The sequence below is a fragment of the Mus caroli genome, chromosome 17 (genome assembly GCF_900094665.2).
Source record: "Mus caroli chromosome 17, CAROLI_EIJ_v1.1, whole genome shotgun sequence".
Classification (NCBI taxonomy): Eukaryota; Metazoa; Chordata; class Mammalia; order Rodentia; family Muridae; genus Mus; species Mus caroli.
Window position 1 is genome coordinate 7,129,710 of NC_034586.1, and position 10,869 is coordinate 7,140,578.

General features: G+C 43.4%; 1 long non-coding RNA gene across 1 annotated transcript in view; it reads left to right on the forward strand.

The window, feature by feature from the left end:
- Window positions 1-3,948: 3,948 nt before the first annotated feature.
- LOC110312177 overlaps window positions 3,949-10,869 on the forward strand; it is a 25,929-nt gene continuing 19,008 nt past the window's right edge. The window contains exons 1-3 of the long non-coding RNA XR_002380031.1: window positions 3,949-3,972; window positions 4,732-4,939; window positions 10,311-10,512. This is a non-coding gene — a long non-coding RNA (uncharacterized LOC110312177). The remainder of the gene's footprint in view (window positions 3,973-4,731; window positions 4,940-10,310; window positions 10,513-10,869) is intronic.

Below are 10,869 nucleotides of genomic sequence, written 5' to 3' on the forward strand. Positions count from 1 at the left end.
GGTCTTAATTGTCCAGCAAAGTGAGAGACCAAGGAAGGAAGGTTCTAGAGATTTCAGAAAAATCAGTGCTTGAGGAGTGGGGACTGATTCCCACCTGGCAGTTGGTTTGGATATTATTGATATCCAGATGGGTTTGACTGGGGAAATTGGATCAGTGTGATAACAGCAAGAGAAAAATCGGTTGTCTAAGGTCTTTGAATGGAAAATATGACAGAATCTAATAACCAGGTACTAAGTAAGGATGTGATTGATGAGTTAAAAATAACTTAGGGAATTTGCATATGGGAGAATGGTGGTGATCGGTTCCATCAACAGAGAAAGTCCAGAAATTGGTTTTATGACAAGAAAAATGAGGGAGGGTTGCGGTTTATTGGCTCATAGTTACAAAAAGTATGAGTGGCTCTGGGGCAGGTTTGTTCTGGACTATACATCCTTCTGATCTCTGGGCTCAGCTCTTTTAGGTCCCACCCCCTTACCCAGCTACAGGCACAGATGGCTCAGCAAACACCATGCACACATCCACTGTGCTGAGTAGTAACAGCAGCAGCAGCAGCAGCAGCAACAGCAGCAGCAGCAAAGGGGATCCTTATCAAAGAATCCTGCCTCAGGCTTGTAACTTGCCCTGACTAGACCAGTGTAGACCACATGGCAAGTATGTACCCAGAGGGCTTTAGCTGTCATTGGCCACATTCAGATCATGTGGCTATATTTAGATGTTGGAAATCTCTAGCCAAAGCTCAGGGGCTGAAGTTAAGTGGATGCTGTTGCTCAGTGTGAAATCCGGCAGAGTCAGAAGGAAAGGAACCAGGTGAAAGACACAGCTAGAAAGGACTCTGAGGAGTGAATTCAGGAAGAACAGGGTCACAGCCTGTGGTGATTCCACAGGAGGGGGGGGGTGGGAGATATCATCTGGCATAGTATCCATTGAAGAAAGTGGCTGATGTAGAGGACTGGAGAGACATACCGAGGACACTACCTGACAGCAGGAGGTTCTTCAGCCCAGAGTATGACAAGGCAGGGGCAGGGGAAGCAGAACTGTCTATGTAGTATGTATTAAGTGAACTACAGCATGCTATATGTGGGTTTCTGGAGGGGCCTAAAGACCTTCCACAAGGTCCTCTGCTCCTGACTCTCAATCTTTGTGCTAGTTCCACTGCTATGATAAAACCTTGATCACGTGTGATCATGAGAATGACATTCTAACCTCGGGTGCGTGTTTTAACAGATGCACACTTAATTACCGGGGGCTTGGGAAGAGAGGCTCATCTGTAAAGTGCTTGCCTTGCAAGCGTAAAGACATAGTTGGATCCCATGAATCCTTGCAAAAATCCAGGCATAGCAGTACATGTTTATAATTCTAGTGCTAGAAAGGAGGACTGACAGATCTTTGGGGCTTACAGGCTAGGCTAACTAGCCTAGACTAGTTGATGGCATCTAAGCTAATGAGAGAGATGTTGTCTAGAAAGAAAAGCTATGCAACACCTGGACACATGAGAAATGAGAGAGAGGGGTTGTCCTCTGGGTTCTACCAGCATGTACACACAAACATGAATACATGCATGTATATACACACACACATACACACACATACACACACAAACATGAATACATGCATGTATATACACACACACATACACATACACACACAAACATGAATACATGCATGTATATACACACACACATACACACACACATACACACACACATACACACACACACACACATACACACACACACACACACACATACTAGATAGGAACAGAGAGAGGGAAGGATGGGGACTAAGGGGAGAGGAGGAAGATATGCAACTAAATACACAGGTATAGGTGAAGTAGCAATATACACAAGCATGGGGCCCTGAATTCAACCCTAGCAGCCATGTAAAAAACTGGCTGTGTGAAGGATGATTCTAATCTTAGCAATGGAGAGGTAGAAAAAGGCCTATCCCTGGGACTTACTGACCATCCTCTGTAACTGGACTAAGTCCCACTGAGCTATCTTGTCTTGAAGAATAACGTAGGTAGCTCCTGAAAATACTGTAGGTCTGCCTCTGGCTTCCACATGAACATGCACACACACGCACCTAAACATGCATCAACATGAATGAATACACACATGTTGAGTACACACATGCCAAGAGATGGGGAGGAAGAAAGTAAAATTATTTCAACATCTAGAAGTGAGGGAAAGGATTGAGCCCCAATCAGAGGGCATTGCGTGGAGATTGCAGCTGATGCACAAGCTCAATAGGAGAGGCATTAGATTACACAGTTCTTGAAGGTGGACACTTCCCATCTCCACTTCTCCCTGCTTCAGACCTGCCTACAAGCTGGTGTGCCCTCAGAACACCAGCTGCCTCCTTTTTTTTCTTTCCAATAATTTCCAGTTAGTGGCACCTCCAGACAGACTGTTGGCTTCTGGAACATTTTGTTCTGTGCATTTAGTATTTGAACCTTTCAAGGACACAGAGTCTCATATGTCTGGGCCACCCTATGGAGACAGGATGCTTTCTCCACAGCTGATTAGCTATTTGGGAAGGAAGGAAGGAAAGGGTCACTGCCTGTAGCCAAAGTCTCAGGAGGTAGATCAGGTGGCAGATGACATCAAGAAGGTGCCCTGCAAAGCAGACTGGAACGCATGGTTCAGGATGTGCAGAGTGGGCAGGGCTGACTTATCACCTAACAGCTCTGGCTTGGACGGAATCAATAGTGATCCAAGCTGCTTTACCCAACTTTTGAGAAATGTAGGGGAGGCATACTAGAAATGACATGTTTCTGATCTTTTGGGAGGTTTAAAGTAAGACTATGTCCCCTGAGGGAGGAAATCCTGGGATTTCTGATGTCACTGTCTTTGTAGTGTTAGTGGCAATGGATGAGGAGACACAGCTGACACCTTTGGAACTGGTTTCTGCAGCCAGGTTACAGTAGAGCTGGCATTCTGGACATCTGAGCACACGTGGTAGTGTGTTCTCTCTTCACAGAGATTAAAGCCCCTTTAAAGCTCTCCTCTCTCCTTCCCTTCTGAGGATAGGGCCGAGTACTGATGGAGCTGCCTCTAAATGTTGGGATTGGATGCAGTTTTGCAAGTAGGACCTTAGTTCCTGTGGCAACTTCTTTACTCTTCTGTTGTCCGTTGGCTCATCCATCTCTTGTGCTGCCCCAAGCAGAGGTCTGGACTGTTTTGAAGCTTTGAAAATGAAAGAGTGCACTTTGCTCCTCAAAGGCAAAGTCTGCTGGGTCTCACTTGTGGGTCCCGTCGGTTTTTTTATCCCTCATTTGCTTCAGTCTTTTCTCATCCAGCACGGACACCGAGCAAGGCCAAACTGGCTCTGTTCCCTTCTCATTCTTGCCCTTGCTTTCAAGCCTCTTTTACTTTTTATGCAAAAAAGAAAGAAAAGAGAAAAGAAGACAGTGTAGGAGGCTGGCATTGCCATGGCAACAACACTGATGTGGGCCTTTGGATTTGAGCTGCACTTGCAGGGAAGTACTGGCCTCAAAGAAGCTAAAAGGAAGAGGAAGGGGGGATGGAGGGAGGGAGGGAAGGAGGGAGGGAGGGAGGGAGGGAGGGAGAGAGAGAGAGAGAAGGGAAAAGAAAAGGATAGAAAGTCAGACAACGACAGAGGAAGTGGGTAGCAAGTAACGGTGGCCTAGCAAAACCCTAGATGCATTTGCGGTGACATCACTGCCTTTCCCACAGGGACCATTGACACCGGACGAAGCATCCATTCAAGTCCCCAAAGCCACTCTCCAGGTCTGGTGGGGGAGCCCCCACTCTCACTCTGAATGCTTTTTTTGTTGGGGAACAGTGGAGCGTTTCTGAAAACTTGCATAAATGACTGAGGAATTCCCTGCCCTTGCCAGGAAGTCCAAGCCACTTGTGAGCTAACAATACGGAACTTTATCTCCTGTCCTATGCTGGAAGTTCCAGCTGTAGGCTCCGAATTCTAATAAGGGTTTTACTCATGCCGCTGAGGTTAGGGTAATATTTTATCCGTCTCCTCCTTTCACTGAGACGCAGTCATTGCTGCTGTTGAGAGCCAGAGGCAAGTCCTGAGGCCTGAGGTGGGTTGGGTACTAGTGGGGAGGGTGGATCATGGAACAACTAAGAGGAGGGAAGTCAGAAAATGGTTTTTCTATTATTAGCTTGATGGGCCCACTTGCTGCTTGTGGGACTCTACACTGACAGGGTGAAGAGAAAAAGTTCACTGTGACTAAGAACCCCTGAACCAGAAATATTACTTTAGGACAGCGTCCACTTTTGGAAGAGTGCTCAGTTGTCTCCACATTAGCAAAAAGCACAGAGGCAAAGACAGATGGCATGCCCAGCATTAGAACGGCTGGCTGTGTCTGCTCTGTTAGCTTCCGTTTCTGTGTCTGTAGGAAAATGCCTGTTTATTGTTCAGCGATTTCCTGTTCCAGATTTGCCAATTCAGCTTTGAAAAGAAGGCTGGCTTTGGGCTAAGTAGGTGTTAAATCCCTGCCATGTAAGTTCTTAGAATATCCCCTGAAAGAGCCAGTAGGTTGGGTCAAGTATGTCCCCAGGGAAGCCCGGAAAGATGTTTTCTAGTAGCTGGATAAAGTGGTGACATTTTAAAGAATGCACAACATGGCAGGTGTTTATTGTCACAAACCCTGTTTCAGCTAATTTTCAAGGGACTCCCCAGGGATGTCTATTCCCAGCCCCTTTGAATATGGCTGCGTCCTGGTGCTCAGACTTCTGCCTTTGTTAAAGTCTGACCTCAGGTCTTCCAGGAGCTTAGATCCTGCTGCATAGAAAATGAAAGAGGGACCCGTCAAGGAGAAGACAGGAATCTTCTGGGGAGTATGGGGGAGCAGAGCATGTGACCCCTGTGCAGCTGCTTCCTCTTAAAGTTTTCACCCACGAATCACACATTCAACTTCCCGGAAGACGCAGGATGGCCCGACCTACAGAGCAGTATGTAAGAAGAGAACTAACCAGATTCTGCCTGCACTCTTGCCAATCCTAGCAGTTGCTAGGTTCAGGGCTAGGGTCTGCTGGGAAGGCTCAGGAAGACAGGATGGCATGAATAAGGCCATCTCCCCAGAAGCCCTTCTCTCCTGCTGTTTGGAATACTGGCCTCAGGGAAGGGATTGAGACTTGAATACCACTGGGGGCTGTGGCCTCTGAGATGCTGCTTTCTCATGTTGTGGATAGTATGAATAAGGGGATCTGGTACCTAACGGGGGCACGCCAGTGAGGAGAGAAAGAAACAGGAGCAATGGAGATGAGAGTAGGGTATGTACCAATATGTCTCTCCCACCTTGAGAACTACTAAGAAAACCACCCAGAGGACAACAGGTGGACAGAAAAGTACACTTTAAGCAGGAACCTTGCCCCATTGAGGAAGGAGAATAGAAAACACAAATTGTGCCCTATGGGCCCATCTGGAGAAAATAGAATACTGGAATTAGCACATAGAAACTGATAAAGTGAAAAGAAGCTACGAGGGTTGGAGAAGTGGCTCAGAGGTTAAGAATATGTGCTACACTTCAGAGAGCCCAAGTTCAGTCCTAGCCCCTCCATCAGGCAACTCCTAACCTCCTGGAACTCTGGCTTCAAGGCAATCAAACATCTCCGCCCTCTGTAGGCACCTAAAACTCCTGTGCACACAACCAGAGACACACGCTTACACACTAGTAAAAATAGTTCAAAAGCAAACAAAACAACCTGAGAAACAGAAATGAGCTGTGATTAACAATGAGAACTTAATTGAAGAGATTCAAGGAAGCATCTAAAGACGTGAAAAGACATGGAAAGGAAGCAACTGGGACGAAAAGCTAGAAGTTGAAAGAGGAAGCTGTGATTCCAGAAAGGGTGGGGTCCAGTGTGGCAAGAGAGGCATGAGTTTGTGGTTAGCCTGAGCTACACAGCAAGAAAGAGAAGCCCGATCTTCCTCAAACAATAGAAGGAAACAAAGTATCAAAGTAGAAACAGACACAGAACAACCAAGAATGGTCAATGACAGGAAGAGTAGGAAGAGGTGACAGAATGGCAGAGTGGTAGAGTTACTGCTAGATTACGTTAGTAAGGAGAAAGTGTTCTTAAAATGTGAATATAAAAAATGTTAGTTAATTTAAACATAGAAAACATGGATACGTTTTTACAAAACAAAAGAATGAAGAGCGTCTGAGACCACGGAGAGCCAAGAAAATCCGAGGTGAGCATCCACACACATTGATTCAGATAGCTTCAACGAGCATCTGTGCACGTCTATGCCGGAAACTTAGATGGGCACTCGAGCACATGGATGCAGGTAACTTCAATGAGCATCCATGCACATTGATGTAGGTAACTTTGGAAAGCCTGGGGATCATTTCCCAGTTCAGTGAAGTTTACTAGAATGACCCCTAATAGATATAACATATTTAGCCAGGTTCTGCAGGAGAAATAGAAATGTGCACCAGGTGCCACTCCTTATAGAATACAGAATCCGAGGGGATGCTGTGCACATGGAAATGCTGTTCCAGGAAACAGATGCAAGGACATGTCCAGATCAGTTTTAGGAGGCCTGGGTCATGTCCCCAGACAATGGAGGACCCTCAAGAGATGGTGGATCAAGCTCATTTGTCAGCACTGATGGGAAAATCCAAAGTCACTCACTGTGAAAATTTGATTCATATTGGAAAGAATATTTATTTATTCATTTATTCATTCATTTATTGATTGATTTTTGAGATAGGTTCTCTCTGTGTAGACCAGACTGGCCTCCAACTTGACCCAATCCCCCTATCCTCTGCCTCTTGAGTGCTGGGATTATAGGTGTATTCATTCCACCATGTCTGATCAGGAATATTTACTAATATCCTGTATGATAGTTAGATCTAAGGAGAAAAATCACATAACTATCCCTAAAACTATGGAAAATTGTCACAAAATCTGTTCCGTTCTTTATAAAATATCTTGCAAAAATTGGGCTGGGAATATAAATCTCTAATATATTAGAATATATATTATTTCTATAAATACCTTGTATATCTTTGTATGAAGGGAAGCAGAGCTGTGAACATGGACAGTCCAAACACATAGCAGGTCAAGGACAGTGATTTTCATGCCAGACTGAGAGGCATCACATGATCCCAACAAACAGGAATGGGGAGGAAGACAGAAGGATAAGAAACCTCTTGGGCTTAGCTAGCGCACATCCTAATTTTAATTCCAGAATCAGTCCTAATTGGGATGCACTAGAGCCATTCCTTTGAAGGTCAGAAATAAAGATCCCCACTGACTTGCTACATTTAACATTGTTCTAGAAGTGTTGGCCAATGCTACTGGATCAGAGTAAAGAATTAATGGCAACATGGCTAGAAAACAATATAATTATCTCAGCTGACAAAATAAAATACCAAGAACTCCCTGCAAAGAACTAATCGTAAAACTCATCTAATTGAAAAAGAGTAATCAATTGCTAGAATATAAAATTAACATATAAAAATCAATAGCCTTTATATTCACAAATGGCCTATCAGCATGCATAAAAAATGAGAACAGTCCCAATAGCTGCGGCATTATAAGGTAAAATATATAAGAATAAACTAAAAAATAATGGCTTAAAATCAATTACAACCCATTGCTACACCCAGAAAGACTTAGGGGGATACGAGTGTTTTACTGTCATCTTCATGACAGCTTCCTCCAGGATCATCTCTGAGTTTAGTGCAACATGTGTGTACACAGACATACACAAACACACACACACATACACACACACACAAATACACACACAAACACACATATATACAGATATATACACACACACAAATGCACACATATACACACGTACATACAGACATACACACACACCACACACACATACACATACACACAAATGTACATAAGATGCACTCTTTTTTCACAAAGCCAGGTAGCTGGATGCTGAAGTTTACTGGGAAAGGAAGATAAAAGATCCAATAAAATATAAATCTTCTGTAAGAATCCCAAGTGCATTTAAGGACCGGAGGAATTAAAAAAATTAAAGGTTTAGGAAGAACTCCAAGTACACATTGAAAGTTTAGACTGGATTGGTGAGATGGTTTAGAGGGTAAAGGTGTCTCCTTCCATGGGATTCTGCCACATGGTGTAAGCACAAGGGCCACCTTTGATGCTTATACTCAAAACCCACATACAGCTTTGATCAATGCAAGCCTCATGTCCTGAGCCCGATTCCCAGAACCTACATGGTAGAGAGTTCCAACTCCACAAAGCTGTCCTCTGATGCCCTCATGTGTGCTATTGCAAGCCCACTCGCATGATATCTAGATACACAGTACTAATAAATAAAAAATTTAAAAATCAGTATAATACAAAAGTGATATGAACACACACACACACTACCTCTTTGGAATACAACACTTTTACAATAGGTGATATTCAAATAACTTGTCAGCCTTCTTGGGAAAAAAAAAACAAAACCAGTATCAGGTACATTTCTATCCTGAAAAAAATCTGAAAAGAATCCAAAGTCCAGATTAATGTTTAAAAAAGTGGTATTGTCATACTTTGAAAACTGACTCTGTACAACATCTGTGTGTTGTGTAAAGTCAAAAGGCAAACGATACCCCCGAGAAAGTGTAGATGACCAATTACACACCGAACATACAAAGAACTTCTGTATAATAGAGGAACAAAATCAAATATTTATACCATTAGATGCACATCACTCATTCATGATGGAAAAATCACAAAAGACATGTCAAAAACTATCCTGTTTGAAGACTATGTCTTGACTTCACTTACAAGAGAGATTTAGATTTAAATGGCAGAAAAAGCCACTTCTTTCCCATCCATTCGGATACAATATGGAAGCTTGGTGTGTCACTTCACTGGTAACGCCTAGCAATTCAAAACGTTCTTATGTCTTAATTCAGGGATTTCAAACATAACTGTATGTGCTCAGCTCTCTAAGCCTTGTATGGAATTTTAAAGATGCTGTTGGAAACTTTAGACACTTCTTCAGGGTGAAAAATATTAACTGACAGGCAAGGACCAAAATAAGGGATCTACCTTTTCCATTTGACCCTCTGGGAAGACCTTGCAATTCCTGCCCCACCTCATGTGTTTAGGTGTTATCTGGGTATGTGTAAAAAATGACACAGGTGTCTGTGGCAAGTGCCAATGACACAGAATGTGAGCAAGTGGATCAACATCCCTGCCAAAACATTATCCTAAAGTGAGATGCCACTTCTGCTTGGAGTCACCTCTTCTGAGGAATTTTCTAAGAGTTCAAATGAGTATCACCTGTTAACTCCTAGTCATGTGACCCCGTAGTGCACAGGACATTTTGTTGAGTGAAGTCTACATGGTCCTGGCACTATACATTAAAAAATCAGTATAATACAAAAGTGATATGAAAACACACACACACACACACACACACACACACACTACCTCTTTGGAATATAACACTTTTACAATAAGTGATATTCAAATAACTTGTCAGCCTTCTTGGGAAAAAACAAAACAAAACCAGTATCAGGTACATTTCTATCCTGAAAAAAATGAGGTCACACTACCTCAGCATAGGGCCTTGTGGGTGCAGAACAATGAGATGCAAGCAAATCTAAAATGTTTCTACTAAGGAACACGTCTTGCTGTGTACTTATGTGGGTTGCCTATTAAAGGAAAGCACCCTCAAATTAATCCACTGTGGCAGAGAGGTGATGTTGTGAAATCTTGCAGTTCTTCTGTTTGATTATCCATATCCTGACTAGTCCCAGAGATCTCTTCTGTTATCAGTGGGTCATTGTATTACCCCCCAACATCTGCTTTGAAGGTTTTTGCAACTCCTAGTTTTGATTTCTCAAAGAAAGCTGGTCTTTTCTTTTTTTTTTCTATTATTTTTTTTGGATCTATCTATCTATCTATCTATCTATCTATCTATCTATCTATCTATCTATCTATCTATCTACCTATCTATGAGTATACTGTCTTCAGACACACCAGAAGAGGTCATTGGATCCCATTACAGATGGTTGTGAGCAACCACCATGTGGTTGCTGGGAATTGAACTCAGGACCTCTGGAAGAGCAGTCTTAACCACTGAGCCATCTCTCCAGCCCAAAGTTGGCCTTTTCTAATGAAGTGACCATCCAACAGACACTTGGAGAGGAAGAAGACTTGAGATGTCAGAAACTGAAATGGGTTCTTGGGAGTTCATGGAGACAAGCTTTATGACGTGGGTCACAGGAAGAGGGGAATGATAAAAGATAGTCTATGGTCCTATGATAGGATAAATGCAAGGCCTACAGAAAGCTTTGTCATATCAGGAAACATGTTCCCGTCTGTTCTGAAAGGGGTACTGTCCATGCTCAAGACTCTTGGGGTCTAAAGCTGTCACTTGGCATCAACACTGGCAAAGCAAGATGGTGCATGGAGATGCAGTCATGATACACACGATCTGACCTGGGTCATATCTGTCCATCTGTCCATCCATTCATCCATCCATCCATCTGCCCACCACAGAAGATTGTGTAGCAGACACACCAGGAATGTGAGGTACTTCCTGATGGTGGTTTGGGAATGAAATGGATTTAAGAGATAGTTTGGAAAAAGGTGACAGAGTATGTTTGATGATTTCCTTGATGAGGGACTAGAGGAGGAAGCAAGTCAGGGTAAGGATGACTCTCAACTTCCTTCTTAAAAGAAAAAGAGTTGACAGGGGTGCTGTAATCTGAGGCCAACAGTAAATGAGGTGAACAGGATGAATGGCTTGAAATGACATGCTGGAGATCCTGGTGGGATCTAGGCAGTCTAGGCAGAGAATTCTAGTAGGCATTCATGCAACTGAGGTTCTGCATTGGAAATGACCGAGAGAGAGAGAGAGAGAGAGAGAGAGAGAGAGAGAGAGAGAGA